Source organism: Octopus bimaculoides, chromosome 1, assembly GCF_046866305.1.
Source record: "Octopus bimaculoides isolate indiv1 chromosome 1, ASM4686630v1, whole genome shotgun sequence".
Classification (NCBI taxonomy): Eukaryota; Metazoa; Mollusca; class Cephalopoda; order Octopoda; family Octopodidae; genus Octopus; species Octopus bimaculoides.
In genome coordinates, this window is record NC_142928.1 from 97,545,510 (window position 1) to 97,566,417 (window position 20,908).

The 20,908-nt window shown below is 34.1% G+C and overlaps 1 protein-coding gene across 14 annotated transcripts in view; it reads left to right on the plus strand.

The window, feature by feature from the left end:
- The window catches only part of LOC106879882 (uncharacterized), a 164,255-nt gene that overhangs the window by 16,942 nt on the left and 126,405 nt on the right, over positions 1-20,908 (plus strand). The window lies entirely within an intron of this gene.

Here is a 20,908-nt window from a genome sequence, read left to right on the forward strand (position 1 = left end):
TATTTTCATATCACTATAGAATGGTACGTTTTTGGAGAGTTGTATCTTCATTTCATATTATCAGCATTTTCTAGTCATTATCAATAATCTAGAGAGAAATGGGTTCCAAGTGGTTAATTTTCTCTCCAAAAAAGTTGGCTATCTACTTTTCTTACTGTTAAACATTGAAGTAGATGTAGGTGTTTTGTTGCTTGCAGTTTCATGTGATCAGAATATGAATTATGTCAAAAACAATTTTTGTGACATTTCAGTGCTCTAAATGAATCCAGCATTGTTGATGCCAACTCCAGGTCAACTGCTTATGATTGTAAATGTTCCAACTGTGACCATCTTGTCTTTCTTAGGCATCATGTAACTAGGACTACAACTATCCAATATGACCTTTGTTCAATATGGTATTTTGAGATTTAAGTGATATTTGGCCACTAGGCTTTGTTATTGCTTCAGCTCCAGTATTGTTATTTTTACATGTGCCTCCTCATAAGTTTCTAACTCAAGGTACAATCAAACTTTCAAAACCTAAATACTGGCAATATTTTTTGCTTCTATCATTTGAGAGTAATTTGTCCATCTGATTCTGTTCAGAAATAGACATTGCTGAACAGTAACGTGTTTCCAATGAATACTTTTCCTGGAGCATATAAAACAATTGCTATTTTAGCCCTAGACAAGATTCAGCATGCTCATAACTGATACTGATTTTGGGCTTTTGTAAACTGTTTCATCATACTGATTGAGTTCCTTTGTAATCTTTAAAGTAGGCTGTTGAACATTGATTTTTGCAGTATTAGTGGTAATTAGGCTGATTACAGAAAAAGTGGTTTTGTCAGAGGCAGATTACAAAAGTCTAAGTAATATAACCAGATACTGCAGTTATATACCATTATACTAGTAAGTAACAGGTGATACATTAGTACAAATATTATGCTACTAACCCTTGGGTTAAATTTGTAGGTTAAAGTAATTCCATTGTTAACAATCTAATTTAGGGATTAGAAAACTAGACAGTGGTCTTATTTCATCTGGCTTGCTAACTTCATTGAATGGTATTTAAAGGCTCTTTATTTTCTTTAGCTATCTTTTGGTCATAAATAATAAAGTTTCAGGATTGAAAAATAGAGTAAAAGTTTAATTTTTGCAGCAACTTAAAATGGATTAACGTTTTATAGTAATAATAATAAAGAAAAGAAAAAAAAATCATCTACTGTTAGTCTCACAGAGACTAACAACATGAGGTGCTGCTAGTCTTTGTTGCTGTTCATTTAGGAAGTTGAAAACATTTACTGCTTAAAACAGGCAACCTTTTTCAAGAAATGGGCCCAAATAAAACATGATTCATCATTAAGTGGGCCATGCTCCTAAGACAAAATTCTAGGTAATTTTTCATTTGGCATGCCATTCAGAGTCCTGTCACAGATTTATTTTTTTCATACTCAGAAAGACTTCCACTTTTAACCAAGTGAAGGAGTTTTTTTTTTTTGTATAACTGAAAATATTCAGTTGAGGCCATTGCAAAAATCAAACTTTTATTGCTTTTCAACACAGTTGTCCACTACTAAAAGACAGCTAAAGGAAACAAAAAAGTTTTGTATGCAACTTCATATGTTCAATGAAGTTGGCAGGCCAGATGGATTGAGACTGCAGGCCGTAGTTTTCTAATCCTAAGCCAGATTGATGATAATAAAATCATCTCAACTATTGTATCACATTGTTTGTATTAATGTATCATCTGTGACTTGCTGGTATAATGGTATAAAGCTGCAGTGTCCATTAATATTATGGAGATTGTGGTAATCCACCTCTAGCAAAACCGTTTTTTTTCCTTTTGTAATCAGCTGAATTGCCACTAACGGTGCAGCAAATATAGCTAGTTTGAGAGTAGCTTATTTGTTAGTTAAAAAAGGAAACTATTTACTGATGATGAATTAACTAAATTTTCTCTGTTAGCAACAGCTGAAGAAGTATGTCTAGAAAAATAGATTTATTCAAAATATTAGTCATTCTGCAACAATTCAGTAAATAGGATAGTTGAGGACAGGAGGCAACATCCTGAGCCAATTAACAATAAAGTTTTAAAGTTTCAGTGGTTTTTCTCTGGTTCTCAATGAATCAACAAGTGACCGACAATCAAGTGTGTTGCTATAGTTCATTTTGAGAATTAATGCTAATTTTGAAGTGAAGGAAGAATTAATTAGCTTCTGTGAGCACCTTGCATAGATTAATTACTAATGCAGAAATTTTCAAAGAGGTGGAGAAACTTTGTCTAAAACAATATATACTTTGGAAATGTCTAAAGTGTATTACAACGGCTGAAATATATGTATGGTTTGAAGAAATCTGTAAGCTTGTGATGGAATGAGAGGTGCAAAACATGTGTTTCAATATTTAGTTCATCAGTAGATATTTAGGTCTGTGATACTGATAGACCCAATTGTATCAACTGAATTTTATTGATTAATAATGCATGGAAGTTTCAGCATCATCATCATTTAATGTCTGTTTGCCATGCTGGCATGGGTTATATGGTTTGGCAGGGCTGTGTTTAGCTCCCAGCTTTGATATGGTTTCTATAGTTGGATGCCCTTCTTAATGTGAACCACTTTACAGTGTGTACTGGATGCTTTTTTTTTTTGTGCCACCAGCATTAGTAGGTTTGCCGAGTAACTTGCAAGATGAGGAAAGAACAGGAAAAAAGGAAAAAACTTCCTTGACTAAGTAGGGAGGAGTTTATGCCAGGTGTTGAGAGGCTGTAGTATGGTAGAGAGACAATATCTTGCTATAGGGGAGGTCCATGGCTACCCAACATTATATAAGGATGGGCAGGGATTATTGGAAAGAAGGTAGAGATGGTGGTGACAAGATGCTAGAACATCTCAAGATGAAGAAGGTGAGTATGAAAGGATACAAGTTGCAGGATAGGGGAAGAGGGGATAGTTTCATGAGAGTGAGGGGAGAGTAATAGATGGTTAGAGGTGAATGTAGTGATGAACAAGGTTGGAGGTGCAGTTGATGGGAAATACCAGTATTGAGAGGGAGTAAGGTGAGAGATAGTGGTTCAAGAAGGAGAATAGATTGGAAAGTAAGGGAATGATGTGTAAGGTGTTGGAGATGTAGAGGTATATAAGGAGTAGGTCTACAGTAAGTGGGACATGATGGCAGATACAACTGTGTGTTGAGAATGATAGCAGACACTCCTATGATGAAAAACTTTAAAGTAATTAAAAAAAAGGGGTTTTCTGTAGCTTTGTATGAGCATGGTTTCATTTTTTTTTTCATTTAGATTGCTCTACAGGACATAAAACCATTTCCATTCTGACCTGTTTCCAAAAACGTTTGCTGTTTTTTGATCAAGTTGATTGTTTACTGCAGGGGAGTTATTCTTGATTACTATTATAGCTAGTTACATCAGAAAAAAGCATTATTGTATGGATAATATTGTCAGCAATATAAAATTTTACAATATGCAGTATGATTAACCCTTTAGCATTAGATTACTCTGTCAAATGTAATGCTTATTTATTTAAATTTTTAAAAACTAATCATGTGTTATCTTGTAGCTTTGAGATTTTGAAGATGTAATTGTTTATTTTTAGAATGACATTGCAGGGCAGGTGTGAGAGGCTAGATCTGCCAAGTGTGGACATAAAACAGAATATTAGGGCTGGATATGGCTGGTTTAAATGCTAACGGGTTAAACTGGTTGGTAATTATGTTGCGTGGTTTATAACTCTTGACATGTTGCCATCTAGGGTTTATGGAACTAGTTGTGTAGGTTTCCTTAAAGTTTTGCAGTAGGGCTCAATATATTTTATAAAATTAGTATATTATAAATATAAGGATGGTAGATTAGAAGAATTGTTTGAGCGTCAACTAAAGGCTTTTAGAAGTTGTTCCAGCTCTTTATGTTCTGAATTAAAATCTTGAGTCAGTTGTGCTTTTCAGCCTTTTGTGGGTCAAAGAAATCAAGTACTAGCCAAGTATATGAGTTGATAAAATTAACTGTTCCCTTCTTTCAAATTTAGCTTTTGCCTGTGTAAGAAATCTATATATTATAAACGCCAAATATGTTTTCACAGACTGAAAAAACAAAGTTATGAATGTAAGTGGTTTGCCACAGAAGAGATGATTTTGTGATTAGTTTTTTGGTCACTAACATTATCTCTTAATGGATATTTAAAATTTTCCTACTTGAAATAATTATGATTTCTTCTTTAAGTCTAATCAATCTTTGTCCCTGGTTTTCCTGTTTCTCATAAAACTGACACTTGGCTTATCTTTTCCCTACATCAACAGTAACAGCACTCCTAATAACATTCTCTGTGACAGCTGCAGAAATTTAATAGGAGTTAGTAGTTTAGAATGCACAGTAATGTTATGAATAAAGTGAGAACTTCTGTGGAGATTTTTTTCTTAATTAAATGCTTAAAATGATCATTTCATGAAACTTTCTGGAAGCAGCAATGAAATGGTTCAACCTATTTCTGGAATTGATTATTCTATCTAGATAGTTGACTATCAGTCATATCAGCTTTCAACATCTAAACTGAAACTACTTTGTTTGGAGTAGTTGGCAAGCTGCAGCTTGTTTTGCGTTATGTCTTTTCCATCATGCTAAAATTTGTATTGCTAAGTTTATTATTTACTGTAAACATCAACATCTGGAACTAATTTAGTACAGCTGTTGGCTGTAGATTTGTGTACTTGTATCAAATAGCTGTCATAAAAAGCATTTATGTGCTATTGATTGTTTTCAGATATATCTTTGTTATCACCTATTATTCATTCAGATCTCTTGACAGTCATCTCTCTCTCTCTTAATTATTCACTTTTATTAACTCAATAAAATTGATAATTTTGAAACCAAATAAAATTATCAGCTAAATAAATATTTTCTAATTTTAATTTAATCATTAAAATAATAATTATTGCTGACAAGTTTAAGGTTTTAGTAACCTTGTCAGTGTGACTCAAAACTTAATCATTTTGACATTGGCCTGGTGAAAAGAAGTGGAGTAATTAGTAGTGCATTTTGAGCCTTGATAAACATACTTTGCTGATATCCTGGTGTGGAAACTGAATTTTAAATGCTGAATAGGTCACAGATTTCCTGTATGAAGGTAGCAAATGAATCAATTGGGGTAGCCTGTAACTTCGGTATGCCATAATTTAGGTATCCTCTATATAATTCATTAGAAATTGTGTGAGATGTGAGGCAGCCAAGGCATATTGATCTGATTTACTGTCAAGCTGTTACAGATATGACAAAATTGTGAAGTCAGTACATAGATGTCCTCAATTTAGTTCTTCAGGATTAAAAACAATTGTTGCAGGGATTTTGGTTTGTGTGTTATGATTTTATGATTTAGGTATTAGATGGGAACAGTATTTCAAAGCTGGTGCAGTTAAGTATTAAATTTGAAAGATTAGCTGTCGATAGATGTATATGGGAGGAAGGGACATTGAAAATACTGCAAAGAAAGGATTTCACTAATTTTTAATTTTTGAAGTATCAGAATTATTTAAAGTTTTACTTGTTATATATGTTTCCCAGTAACTGTATTATTGCAATATCAGCTTGAAAATCAAAGGTTTAAAAACTATGAAACTTGGTCCTGAATACATTTATGTGATTGTCTGTTTTATATTAATCTTACTTCTGTTATCTGTTACTTAATTTCCATACGTTTTATGTCTCTGATGTAAAAAAAGGAGAAAATTAAAATTAGATTCTTTGGTATTTATAGTCTTCAAGGTCTTTATCCCTATAGTTGTTGAAGGTGTACAGATCTTTATGAGTTCTTGTCTCATAAGATGTTGGCTGAGCTCCTTTCGAGTATTGGGCTTCATGGAGGCAATGACCAAGACCATTGGCATTATGTCTTGTTTGAGAAGAAGACCCATCAAGTTGAGCAAAATTGCAATTGGGGAAGATACCAGTGTCATGCAAATGGCACCTGTGCCAGTGGTACGTAAAAGCACATATTACACTCTCGGAGTGGTTGGCATTAGGAAGGGCATCCAGCCATAGAAAACCATGCCAAATGAGACGGGAGTCTGGTGCAGCCTTCCAGCGTACCAGCACAGTCAAACCGTCCAACCCATGCCAGCATGGACAATGGACGATGATGATGATGACAGGCTCCTTTTGTTGACTGTCTCAAAGCTTTAGCATTCAGATTACTCATTCAAATGTAATGCTTATTTATTCACGTTGTTTTGAATTAATCATGCTTTTTCTCGTAGTTTTGAGATAATGATTAATGTTTGTTTATTTTTAGAAGGACATTGTAGGGTAGGTGTGAGAGGCTGGATATGGCCAGTCTGAACATAAAACACAGATAGAATATTTGGATCATATATGGCCAGTTTAAATGCTAAAGTGTTGATTTCATCAGATATCATAAAATACCATTTCATGTCTTACTAAAATTGGATAACTCGTAGTTTTTTTGGTATGCGTAAATTTTGTCCTTTTTATAAGTTGTTAATAATTGGAGAAATATTCATTGATCTATCAAATAAAGCATGACATCAGAGTAAAGCAGTTACAAAAATGTTCCTGTTAATATTGGTTTTCACTCCTGATGAATCACAACATGAACACTGGGTTTTCAGTGGTGCTCCAATATTTCAATTAGGTTACAGGAGTAATTACTGCTGCCATTGCCACCACCACCACCATTTACTCATAAGGCTAGCCAGTTATTATTCAGGTGAAGTATAAGTGAATGACTTGATCTTTAGTCTATTTCTGGATCTTGAGTTAAATCAAGTCATGAAGACTCAAGTCAACTTCAGCATAATTGCAGCCAAATCTAAAACTGATGAAAATAATATAAAGTAGGTGCAGGCATGGCTATGTGGCAAGAAGTGTGCTTTCCAACCACATGGTTTTAAGTTCAGTCCTACTGTGTGGTACCTATAGTCCTAGATGGAAGGAGTGAAAGTTGATGACTTTAGTTTTGGTGTTTGGTGAACTCTCTTGAATGTCTCCTCTAACCTAAAATAAGTATGCTATGATTTTGATGACTTTTTAATTACAATTCCTGGCATCAAATATGTCTATAAAAAGCTCTGATTATTTGGTGTCTATGTTGAACTATAAACTAGTGTAGGTAAGTGAAATTAGATTTCCCTGTTGTATATTTATGTGATTTCTTATCTTTGTTTCATAATTGCCTGTTTTAAACCACACCTAAGTATTCTATAAATTTAAATGTAGACCTTAATATGTCACTAGCTCAACAAATGTTGGCTTTGTCCAGGTCAATGTTTAAAATTTTACCTGATGATGGTGGATTGTATATTATGATGTAATCTTTTATGACTACATTAAATAAAATGCTACTGAAACAACTGTTGTAAATTTTAAACACCATTTGTGTTTAATTTGTTATACCTATGCCACATGAAGTGCCCACTGGTGGATCAGATCTATAATTATATATTGGATACTGAAGCTAGGATGCTGGTAGTCACTTTATATACTTGCATATATAAAGTATCTTTTCAATGCTTGAAATCTTCAATGTTGTTTTATTTAACTGAGCTCTATGTGATTGTACCTAGCCATTTTGGAGTTCTTCAGGTTGATGTGCCTTGATTCTTGAGAGTTTTCAAAACTAAATTATATATATGTTTGTGTATGTGTGCATGCACTTGCATGCATGTGTGTGTGTTACTGTCTTCTTGCTTTGACATTGCATGTCTGGTCATGGTAAAATATTACCTTGCTTGGAAACAGGTGAGGGTTGGCAGCAGGAAGCGCATTCAGCTGTAGAAAACCTGCCTCAACAAAATTCCATCCAATTCATATGAGCATGGAAAAGTTGAACATTAAACTGATGATGATAATGATTTAGTCTAGCATTCTAATGTCTCAGTTACCCTAATTGCCCTTGTTTGTTCCTTTTATTTGTTGGAGTTCCTTCTACCTTACATCTCTCTTTTAGCTTGTTAATTTCAGTTGTGTATTGGAGGTTATTCCTTAGATAAACTGTGGCTTTGTTCTAATACAAGCAATATTTTAGTATAAATTTAACCCTTTAGCATTTAAATAGGCTATATCTGGCCAAAATATTTTCCCTGTACTATGTTCAAACTGAACAGTCCTGGCCTCTTGCACCTACTCTACAATGTAATTCTAAAAATACACAATCACATTATTGAAATCTTTAAGCTACAAAACAATGCTCGATTAATTCAAAACCATTGTGAATAAAGAAGCATCACATTTCCCAGAATAATCTGAATGCTAAAGGGCTAAAGTAACTGAAATTGTAATATAATTTCTTTCATGATTTACAACAGAAGTTGATTAACATCAATGCTGAGGTTGTAGAGATTGTGTAAACATTAGATGATAAGAATTACTTGCTGACAGTGTTTTTGTTTAAATACAAGCCTGCAGCAGGCCTGTTTATTTAGCTGTTTGTGTCTGTGAGTTGGAGTGGTTTTACAAAGTAGGTCAGTAAACAGTTTATTTTAGCTTATCTACTTAGATGAATTCTAAATATTTTAAGATAATGCCATACTAACTATATCAGATGATGCTGTACTGAAGCTAGGATGCTGGTAGTCACTTGTATGTAGTGAGTGGCAGGTTCATATTTCAACATGATATAATTGCAATATAAACAATGTAAACAATTTTCTCTCACTACTACAGAATTTACTCTTTTAGATAGCTATTTATCAGTGATCCTTTGCCTACACTCATGTTACATTCAATTCTAAATTTTCTAAGGATATGTAATAGGCACACATGTGGCTGTGTTTAAGAACTATGGTACCCAACCAGTGGTTTTGGGTCAATCACACTAAACAGCACTTTGCTCTGTGCTGTCCAAAGCCTTGTTAATGGATTTGGTAGACAAAAACTTAAAGATGTCTATATCCATCCATCCAGGTATGTTGGAGCAAACAGGTAAAATAGGACTTAAAATTTGAGTAAATGTATATTTTTATTTATTAATATTTAGCAGAAGTAACAGATTGACTCAAAGTCTGAGAGTTTTGTGCATTGGACTTATCAAACTTATGAAGTTTGATAAGTACCAATGCATGTGGCTCTCAGACCTTGAGTCACTGTGTTACTTCTACTAAATATAAATAAAATAATACATATGTATATATATATATTTCACTTAGGCATATTAGAGAATTCAATATACATATGCTTCAGAATGAAGTGTTAGTTGAGTACAGGGTGATAATAAGAAAATTAAGAAAATTGTATTTCATATTTGAGTCTCTGATGAAGCTATGAGATGTTACTCAAGCACTCAACTATGAGTCTACTGCATCTATAGTAGAAACAGCTGTAAGCTAATGAAGTCCATAAGATAATTGTTTATTCCTTTGTCATCTCATTTTCTTATATATGCATATGTATATATATAGGTTTGTGAATGTGTATGTTTGTGTCTCCATGTCTTGACATCACATGATAATTGTAAATGAGTGTTGTACAAGCAGTGTTTCATTTCCAGTATTCTGTGAAAATGTGTCTGACCATGGGGAAATATTACCTTGCTTGGAAACGAGTGAGGCTTGGCAGTAGGAAGGGCAACCATATAGACAACGGCTACCTCAATAAACTCCATCTGACCCATTTAATCAGGGAAAAGTGGATGTTAATACAATAATGATGTTGATGATGATGTAAACTCTTGGATTTTTAAATGGCATATAGTATATTTTCTTAAAGTACAAATTAAATTCATCTAAAAAAAACAAAAAACAAAAAAAAAAACACTAGAATATGTTGAAGTAACAGCTACAGAAACAAAATATCAGTACCAGTAAAATTGGTACTGAGCAATTTTTCTGAGTTCAAATCCTGCTTGAGTAAATTTTTCCTTCCATCTAAACAAAGTTAATAAAATTTATGTCATTTCTCATGTGAACATGTTTGATCACGTCACTAAAGTACTAAACCAAGCCACTATTCAATTTCCTATTTACTTTGTTATTCAACTGTTGAGTTTTTCTCAGTCTTAGCTTGACTGCATTGTTATGTAAGTGGGGCAAGTGAAGGTTATTCTTACAATAGAGCATAGTGTCAATAATGGGATGTGAATAAACAATACTTCAGCATACTAGCTGGTTTTACCAATATCTTTAGAAGATGGGGGTTAGTGAGTCACTAGCATGGGCAAATTTTATTGTGACATGATTATTGTTAGTGATATAAGCAAAAGATAGTGTCTGAAGCCAAATCCTTGCAGTATTTAGTTTTGAAACCCCGAAGAGGTCTGTTATGAAAAGAGCTACTAATCTACAAAAGCAGTTTTTTTTCTAGTACTGTGCTAGCAATGGCTTTGAAGAGTATATATAATGTCTCTTGAATTGATTAAAGAATTGGCTGTGTAGTAAGAAGCTTGCTTTGCAATCACATGGTTCCAGGTTTAGTCCTACTGCATAGAACCTCGGCCAAGTATCTTTTACTATAGCTCCGGGCTGACCTAAGACTTGTGGACAGATTTGGTAGTCAGAGACTGAATGAAGCTCATTGCACACACACACACGCACGCACGCACACACACAGAAATGGATGCGTCACGCTCGGGAGAATAATATATAATCTTATATATATAAAACTGAGAATGTGTGTGTGCATCACTAAAACTCAAGAACTACCCAACGGATTCCATTCACATTTTACACATGCCTTACTTGCAGTGTTATGGGCCAAAAAAATTTTCAACTTCTTACCTAATGCGAGTCCGGTGCAATTTCTTATCTCTTACACTATTTCAGTATTAGGTGTCAAAAGTGAAACAATAACATCTCTATTGTAATGTGAGATAATACTTTCAGTTTTAATACTTTCACTATGTATATATTAGTTTCACTGTGTATTTTTATATGTTTGCGTATATATATGTATATATTTATATCTTTGTGTATGTGTGCGTATATTTGTATGTATATGTATATTTATATATGTATGTATATATATATATATATATATATATATATATATATATATATATATATATATATAGTATGTATGTATATTTGTATGTATATGTATATTTATTTATATATGTATGTATGTATATATATATGTATGTATGTATATATTTATATATGTATATATATATATGTATGTATATATTTATATATGTATATATATATATATGTGTGCATATGTATATTTATATATGTATATGTATATACATCTATATATATATGTATGTATATATTTATATATGTATATATATATATATATGTGTGCATATGTATATTTATATATGTATATGTATATACATCTATATATATATGTATGCATATATATATGTGTGTATGTATATATGTGTGTGTATACATATATATATAGGGAGAGAGATGCGAGTGAGCATAGTAGTCTGTAATCTATAATCTAGCACTCAAGAATGCCGGATACAAATATGAAATTAAGAAAAATAACACCAGCAATAGTAATAATACCAAAAGTTATGTAGATATGAACAACACAGAGAATATTAGTGAACCTAAGTCGAGTAGTGAATTAGTGCACCCCGATAAACAAACAAAAACTGTAAATAATAGTCATCAACACAACATTAGCAAGAGAGATAAATCCTACAACCTCAATAGATATACTAATAAACATAGTCAATACGAGCATCATGACCAATACTTTACTGAAAGTAAAAATAATACTAATTTCAGCAATTCACAAATCACTAACTACACTAATAATCATGTAGAGACACCGAAGAATGCTGACTAGAAACATGTAAAACAATTAATTATAGATAGAACTAAGAACATTAAACCAATAAACATAAAAAATGAAAATTATCGCATCTCATGTAATCCTTCCAATAATACACATAACCACAGAAATCACATTAATATAGATAGAAATAAGGAAAAAAAAAAAAAGAAACCAATACTATGTGTAAGAATAGATGACCCCCAAAACATAACCTGCTAGTATAATAAAGAAAACAACAATAACACTACTTGGATCATAATACCTTTTGCTAAACATCTAAAATCTAATTTTATTAAATCCATTAGAAATATAACTAATAGGAGCTTTAAAAACTCTAAATATGCAAAAATATTTAATAACAAAAGAATTAGATTTGGATTTTCAGTCTCTCCTAATCCTTTTAGGATAATCTCTTCCTTTAACAATAAGAAACAGGGCCAATTCTATAATAAAAAAAGTCATCTAATATACCTAGTAACTCCAATAATTCTATAATTATCAACTACTATTATCATAATAACCAAAACTTCATTACCCCTAATACATATAGACATAACAACATAACACCACCTAATAATTACCTCCGCCAAGGAAGGAGGTTATGTTTTCATTGACGTTGGTTTGTCCGTCTGTCCCTCTATCTGTCCGTCTGTGTGAAAAATAACTCCAAAAGTTGTGAACGGTATTTGATGAAACTTGCAGGGAAAGTTGGTAATGACACAAGGAACAGATGATAAAATTTTGGTAGTGATCTGGGAATTTTTATGGATTCTTGAAGGATTTTTCATTTGTTATATTTACTTTACATGAAGTATTACAATGTTACATTCTTTGATTATCTCCCTTGAAAACACGTTCAACGTAACCTATGGTGGCGTTGCTGTTTCCGAAGTTTATTTTCATTTCTCTATTAGTAATTTTACTTACGTATCTATCTTAAAATGAGCTGCTTGACGGAGGTCTGCGGAGGATGATATGACAAGCCCTAACTATTGGGATCGACTAAAAAAGCTCAGACTTTGCTCCCTCCACCGCTACTGTGAGCTCTATATCATCTGTATGATGTGGAAAATATTCCATCAACATTGCCCATCTTTAAAATTCGTCTGAGGCTTGGCCCCCATGCATCCATCCACTACAGAAATGTTCGTGTCGTATTACAACACTATGACAGAACTATTTCACCTCAATTGGCCCTGCTCTCTTCAACATTGCGCCAGACACAAATAAAGGAGGAAAATGACTTCACGGCATTCAAACGATCCCCAACAAATACCAGATAAACCACCCACACCCAGATATGTCTCTGAAAACAATAACCCTGTGCTTGAATGGGCTACGGTTCCCCAGAGCTGATTGTGTATCTCTTCCAGGTGGTGCTATTAAATTAGACATGGCCTGAATCAACTTCGGCCAAAACTTATCCAAGTAATCTAATCTATGCTGCACCCTTTTAATCAAAGCATGACAACGTGGGTAGAGGCTGATATCTTAACATTTGTGTGTGTATCTGTGTTTCCCCCTACCATTACCTGATAACTGATGTTGGTGTATTTACATCCCTTTAACTTAGCAGTTTGGCAAAAAGACTGATAGAATAAGTCCTAGGCTTACAAAGAATAAATCCTGGGGTTGATTTCTTCAACTAAAAACACTTTAAGGCAGTGCTCCCACATACCCACAGTCAAATGACTGACGCAAGTAAAAGAATTTCGAGCTTTCTTTATCCCAACAGTTTTATCATTTAAAAGCTATCTATTACTAAATCAAAATAGACAAGATAGCTAGACCAGATTGATTTGACATACCATACTCTCTTCAGTGTGATAAAATTTTAAAGTTATGTATAAGGGGATTCATGTATTTCCTCATATCAGTTGTCAATTCCAGCCATAAACCTAATTAACTAGAGCTTCTGCTCCTACATTTTGGGCCTAATATAGCAAACCTTAGAAATTATGCAACTTTTCATAATGCTTTAAAAAAGCTTGATTTATATGATCCTCACCCTATTTGGTTTTTTGAATATTCACAAACTTTCTACAGAATACTTCTTGGCAAGATATGGATTTCTATCTTTAGAATAAGAGGCAATGCATTAGTTACATTTACCAGAACACTTGTTGAACCACATTTTCTGTAACCTTTTGAGATTGTCTGACATATATTTCATCAAATAGTTTCATATAAGAAGCTTATATGAAACTATTTGATGAAATATATGTCAGACAATCTCAAAAGGTTACAGAAAATGTAGTGGAATTTCTACAGAATTTTAACTGTATTAGCTCATGAAACAATGAAGGCTGCAGAAAGTAAATCCACACTTTTAAGAGATTTTTTATATATGGAATATGTTCAAATATTGTTAGAACCAGGCAACTAAAGAAAAAAAATCTTAACACTAGATAGTGCCATCAAACAGGCTAAGTCTTTCAAATAAGCTGCAGTAAAACCTAGAACTTGGAGAATAGGCATTTTCTGAGGTAGCTTGATGCACCCTTATTCCTCATGTCCAGCTAAAACAGCTGTTTGTGTAAAAGCATAGGATATTGGACTTTTTCCAGTAGCAATTTGAAGATCTATCCTAATGCCTCATGTTTAGCTAACTCTTCTGCTTATTGAAAGTGTAAAAGCTTTTGTGGGCTATTGTTTACTGTCTGGTGGCAACACTTGTCACACGATTTTGGACAGTGCTTCTCAAACGTTTTTAATTATTGTACCCCTTTTACTAACACTTTTTAAATGTCCTCTTGCTATGATTCAACAAAATTAAATGTATAACAAAAAATTATTGCCAATATGTTGATTCTCATTAAGAGTTTTTGCAGAACATTTTGATTGCTAATGCTATTTGTACATAGAATGAAAATTGAAAATAGAAAATATTTTTGAAAATTAGGGCAATCTATTATCTATTGCCCCTTTTTGTTCCCAGTATTCATATAATATTTTCTAGTCCCACCACCCTTCTCAGGGTAGTACTGTTCACTTTGAGAAACACTAATCTAGGGTATTTTCAGTTATTCAATCTGGTTATATTTCTCTAGCTTGTTCATGCTATACTATTGATCTCTTACACCTATAATACAATGAAAATTAATGCCACAGTATTTTACATCTCATAAATCTTGGCTCAGCTGAAGATTTCATTTGTCAAAAATTGGCTAATCAACTCAACTTGGAAGTATATCTTAAAATAGGTATTGTTTCCATGCTTAAATCTAAACTAACAACACAAAGTAATGGGTTCTGTATTATTAAGATATCTTTAACTATTAAATTTATATAAATGTAAGACTTACTATTCTTCTGCAACTAAATGCTGGTATAGTACACCTTTTTTTTAAAAATTACATAAAGAGATTAGTGTTATCACATATCAGAACTTTCAGCACATAACATGGATGGTAAATGATTGTGCTGATGAATGAAGATGATGTTCTTCCTCAATTAAATTTGATTGACTTTTGAACATATCACTCTAAATTGCAAATCGGTTGTAACCAAACCATACTGATTCAGTGCAGAAGACAAAGAATTTATAGATTTGGAAATTTCAAAACTTTTATAGGAAGGTTTCATAGAACCAAGTAATTAACCTTCCAATTGTTTTTAAAGTTGTTGGATATAAACAAAAAATAAATGTAAATATAGTCTAACTTCTATTAACTTATGTGGTTAATTACTTTCACACAAGGAATTAGGTCTTGATCCAGGATGCCTTTGACCTCAAAATAGTAAGTAAAGTGGATGCTTGACTTTTATTTGTATACTGTGCCAATTGGTTCTCTAATTATTAAAATAAAAGCTGTCAATCAGAGCAAGTTTCCCTCTATTTGAGGACTGTAAGATGTATGAATTCTATTAAAAAATATGTATTAAATGAACAGCTGTGGCTGCTAATGACATTTACTTGACCTTTATTATTGGAACAGATCTGTCGAAACTGTGGAGGCGCAATGGCCCAGTGGTTAGAGCAACGGATTTGTGGTCATAGGATCGCGGTTTCGATTCCTAGACCGAGCGTTGTGAGTGTTTATTGAGTGAAAACACCTAAAGCTCCACGAGGCTCCGGCAGGGGATGGTGGTGAACCCTGCTGTACTCTTTCACCACAACTTTCTCTCACTCTTACTTCCTGTTTCTGTTGTGCCTGTAATTCAAAGGGTCAGCCTTGTCACACTCTGTGTCGCGCTGAATATCCCTGAGAACTACGTTAAGGGTACATGTGTCTGTGGAGTGCTCAACCACTTGCACATTAATTTCATGAGCAGGCTGTTCCGTTGATCGGATCAACTGGAACCCTCGACCTCGTAAGCGACGGAGTGCCAACAACAACAAACTGTTGAAACTATTTCTGTGACATTGTCCTTAGGTGGTATATTTTCAAGTTCCTGAAGTCTGAAAAACTTTCTTATCACATTGAAAAAGCTATCTGTCCATTTGAACATGTCTCTCTATAGACTCTAAACAGTGGTTTGGAAATAGAAAAAAATATTAATGAAATTTCTGCTTTCTTTCCTTTTTATTAAGAAGACAAAATTGAGATTTGCATTCATATAATCTTCTTTCTTCATGCTATTGGATAAGTTTAAAAAGTTTGAAACTCTCCTAATTTTATTAAACACAGTAATACATCTGACCCTTTTTTCAATCCACTATACCCCCACCCCATGAGAAACATTGCTTTATAGGACTACTTCTCCAGTTTCATAATTGAAATGCATACTTCCTATAGTCAACAAATTTTCTATTTGTCAATCCATGCAATGATATAAGTATTTCTGTAAGAAAATGCCTTACTCATCTCTTTATTTTTGGAATGCCATTGTTTATTCATTTAGTTAGGAGAGGAGCACCTTTATAGCTACCAAGTTGAAACAAGCTGTATGACCTGCATATATACTCACAAGATATAATGAAATTATCTGGAACTATACAAAGTTAACCCTTGAAAGTAAAAAGAAATTAAGCATTTTATAATGGGAAGCTGTTGGATGCTCTACATGCTATACAATCATTGCTATTTGCAGCTACAAATATGCATTGTTATGTACTGCTACACTTCCAAGAAAGGCTGTTCACATTTTCTTGGGAGCTTTCTATTGGATCAACATTACCTAATATTTTAAACCTGGGACAGTTTATCTGTGTTTGTCATGTATGTAATTCAAAATTTGAATCACAGATGGAACATGTAGAATTTGTGGAGCCTACTCCAAATTACTCTCTTGTTGGATTCATAATTGGTAGGGAAGACGCAATTTCTAAAAGAGATCTGGATCCCTGTGGCCAGTAGAGAAAAGTATACATCAAAATGTTAACGATGAACATGGTGATGGCATCTTCATTCAGTAACCTAACTTCACTGTGGAGAATCTTGAATATGTTTTATTTCATACATCAACAAAAATTTGTAAATCAGTTAATCATTTAAATCTGAAAATTTTATTTTTAATAACTTGTAATAATTTTTTGATTGGCTGCATATCATCATCATTACTTTAGCACCCTTAGTCCATGCTGGCATGGGTTCGATGATTTGATGGATCCAACAGGTCAGAGGACTGTATCACACTCCATTGTCTGTTTTGGCATGATTTCTATGGTTGGATGCCCTTCCCAACACCAACCACTTTACAGAGTATCCTGGGTGGGTGCTTTTTTTGTGTTACTGGCACCATCGAGGTTGTTTAGTAGCTTGCAAGACAAAGCCACTTGATTGAAGTGGGCTGTATGTAGTGTTGTTGGAGGTAGAAAAAGGTGTCTAGCTGGAAAAGGAGAGAACATTGTGGTGATGAGGTTCAGCATGCACTCTAAAGATACAAGAGAGTGAATGCTGCTTTTAATATAAATAATTGTGAACTTTGCCTAATTGTGTTTAGAATGAAAAAAAAAAGGTTAATTATTTTAAAAGTAGACTTGATAAACAGAGATAAGGATTGTATGATGTAGGCAATTTATTTACATATGTGGTAACAATATACTAAAAGGATGAAATATGATAAAAGATACTTATCTATAAAAATAAGTTATGTCACATTATTTTCCACCACTCCAGCTGCTGACAATATATGCCTCTTTTAAATTGATTAAAGGCTATCTGGAATTTTCATCCTCACAACAGGGTCCGCTTTGTCTTTCATACCTAATAATCTTTTTGTCTGTAGGTATAATGTCTGAAATTTTGGGAGATAGGGCTAGTCAATTACATCAACCCCAGTGCTCAACTGGTGCTTATTTTATCAACCCTGAAAGATGAAAGGCAAACTCAACCTTGGTGGAATTTGAACTCAGAACACAAAGACAGATGAAATGCTGCCAAGCATTTTCTCCATCATGCTAATGATTCTGCCAGCTTACCACCTATTTCTTCATACCTAATAATAGTGGTGTCCACTAAATTACTCTTCAAAAATCTGTGGCTTTCTGCCAATACTAAAAATTATTATTAGCATGAAAAAAATATTTTACTGGTTTCAGTAAGATAGGTTATTTTTAATTATTATTATTTCCCAGTCTATGTCTGTATGTCTGTGGCTGTAATATGGATAAAGAGATTCAGGTTTATTTAATGATTTGCAACTTAGTGAAATTCAGCCAAGTATAAATAGATGCTTACATTTAATCACATTTTTATTTCTTTTACTTATTATTGCACTTGCATAATTGTTTGATGAGAAATTGGCAAAAGTCAAATGGTTAGAGTGTTTCTGAAATGTAGGTAGTACAAGTGCTTCGGTGGCTAAGAGGTTTATGTGTTGAATTTCAGATATTGTTTAGAAGATTTGTACTGTATCCTGGGATAAGACATTTCACTCTATTTTGCTCTTTCTTACTTTGTTTAATGAGGGCACATGGTCTAGTGTTTAAGGTGTTGCACTCATGAGTGCAAGATCATGGTTTCAGTTCCTAGACTGGGTGGGATGCATTGTATTTTTGAGCAAAACACTTCATCTCATGTTGCTCTGTGATCATTTCAACACCTGACATGTGGTACACCGTGCACCTGTTCAGACAATGTGAATTTGATGGAGGGAGTGAGCTGATGTATGGCACAAACATTTGATCACTATAAACAAATCATTTGTGCAGGTCGTTCAGCAAAAGTTGAACACTCGTACATAGTCTACAATGGGAGAGTCCATCATCACTTTGTTTAACCCTTTAGCATTCAGATTATTTATTCACATTCTTTTGAATTAATTTCTGATCATAGGCGCAGGAGTGGCTGTGTGGTAAATAGTTTGGTTACCAACCACATGGTTCCGGGTTCAGTCCCACTGCGTGGCACCTTGGGCAAGTGTCTTCTTCTATAGCCTCGGGCCGACCAAAGCCTTGTGAGTGGATTTGGTAGACGGAAACTGAAAGAAGCCCGTCGCATATATGTGTGTGTGTTTGTGTTTGTCCTCCCACCATTGCTTGACAACCGATGGTGGTGTGTTTACGTCCCCATAACTTAGCGGTTCGGCAAAAGAGATAGATAGAATAAGTACTAGGCTTCCAAAGAATAAGTCCTGGGGTCGATTTGCTCGACTAAAGACTGTGCTCCAGCATGGCTGCAGTCAAATGACTGAAACAAGTAAAAGAGTAAAAAAAGAGTTAGTAAAAAAGAAAAGAAAGAATTTGGAAAACATTGTATGTCATCAAAACACATACACAATATGTATTTTTCACATTTACAATACATGTAGACAGTGCACATTGTAAATCATCTAACTACACACCAATTTCTTGTTCTACTACTGGACTGTTCGCTCTTTCTGTAAAAGAAGGGAGAATTTTAGTGTTTTGTCTGGTGAACAGCAAAGTACTACAAATAGTAGATACTGGCACCAGCGCCATCATCATTACTAACACTATTGCTGCTGCTGTCCCCCTTAAACTGCTTTGCTGCTAGCTGCATGTGAGAGGGTTTCAATGCACATTCATAGCCTCTACTCTGGCACTCTTGCTCTGTTATCAGGCAAGTGACTTAGTAGGCAATAGAATTCAATCCCTTATTGAAGCTACAGTGTGGTGATGATGAAAATCTGAAAGAGAGCACACCTTTATCAAATTACCATTGCTGTTCTAGTTACCGATAATATCTTTGGGTTCTTTATTTAAACCAGCCATATCCAGCCAAAATATTCTAGCTGTTCTATGTTCAAAGCAGCAAGATCAACCTCCCACACCTACCTGCAATGTTATTCTAAAACTAAACAGTCGTAGGAATGGCTGTGTGGTAAGTAGCTTGCTTACGAACCACATAGTTCCGGGTTCAGTCCCACTGCGTGGCACCTTGGGCAAGTGTCTTCTACTATAGCCTTGGGCCGACCAAAGCCTTGTGAGTGGATTTGGTAGACGGAAACTGAAAGAAGCCCGTCATATATATGTATACATATATATATATGTATGTGTGTGTGTTTGTGTGTCTATCTTTGTCCCCCCAACATCGCTTGACAACCGATGCTGGTGTGTTTAGGTCCCCGTAACTTAGCGGTTTGGCAAAAGAGACTGATAGAATAAGTACTAGGCTTACAAAGAATAAGTCCTGGGGTTGATTTGCTTGACTAAAGGTGGTGCTCCAGCATGGCCATAGTCAAATGACTGAAACAAATAAAAAAGTAAGTCACATTATCAAAATCTCAAAGCTACAAGATAATGCATGTGTCTTCTACTCTGGACCCAGGCCAACCAAAACTTTAAGAGTGGATTTGGTGGACAGAAACTGAAAAAAGTCTGTGTGTGTGCACACACATTACTATCTCCTTGCCTTGACATCATGTGATAGTTGTAAATGAGAGTCGCTGTCATGCAAGTAGTGTCCTTTGTTTCCAATCTTCCATGAAAACATATCTGGTCATGGGGAAATATTACCTGACTTGGAAATAGGTGAGGGTTGGCAACAGGAAGAGCATCTAGCTACAGAAAATTTGTCTCAACAAATTCTGTCTGACCCATGTGTGTATGGCAAAGTGGATGTTAAAATGTTGATGTTGCTGACAACTTGGGTGTGAAAGCCTGTTGTACAGAGTCGTAACACTATTTATGTAGATAGGTTTGACACAAGACCATATGGTCAATTGTGTATCATGTTTAATATTTGATCTGAAAATAAAGAGCTGAGTACAAATATTAGTGGAAAGAGTAAGTGCAGTTATCTGTTTTCATACCCCTGGCTCAAGGTTTGTTAT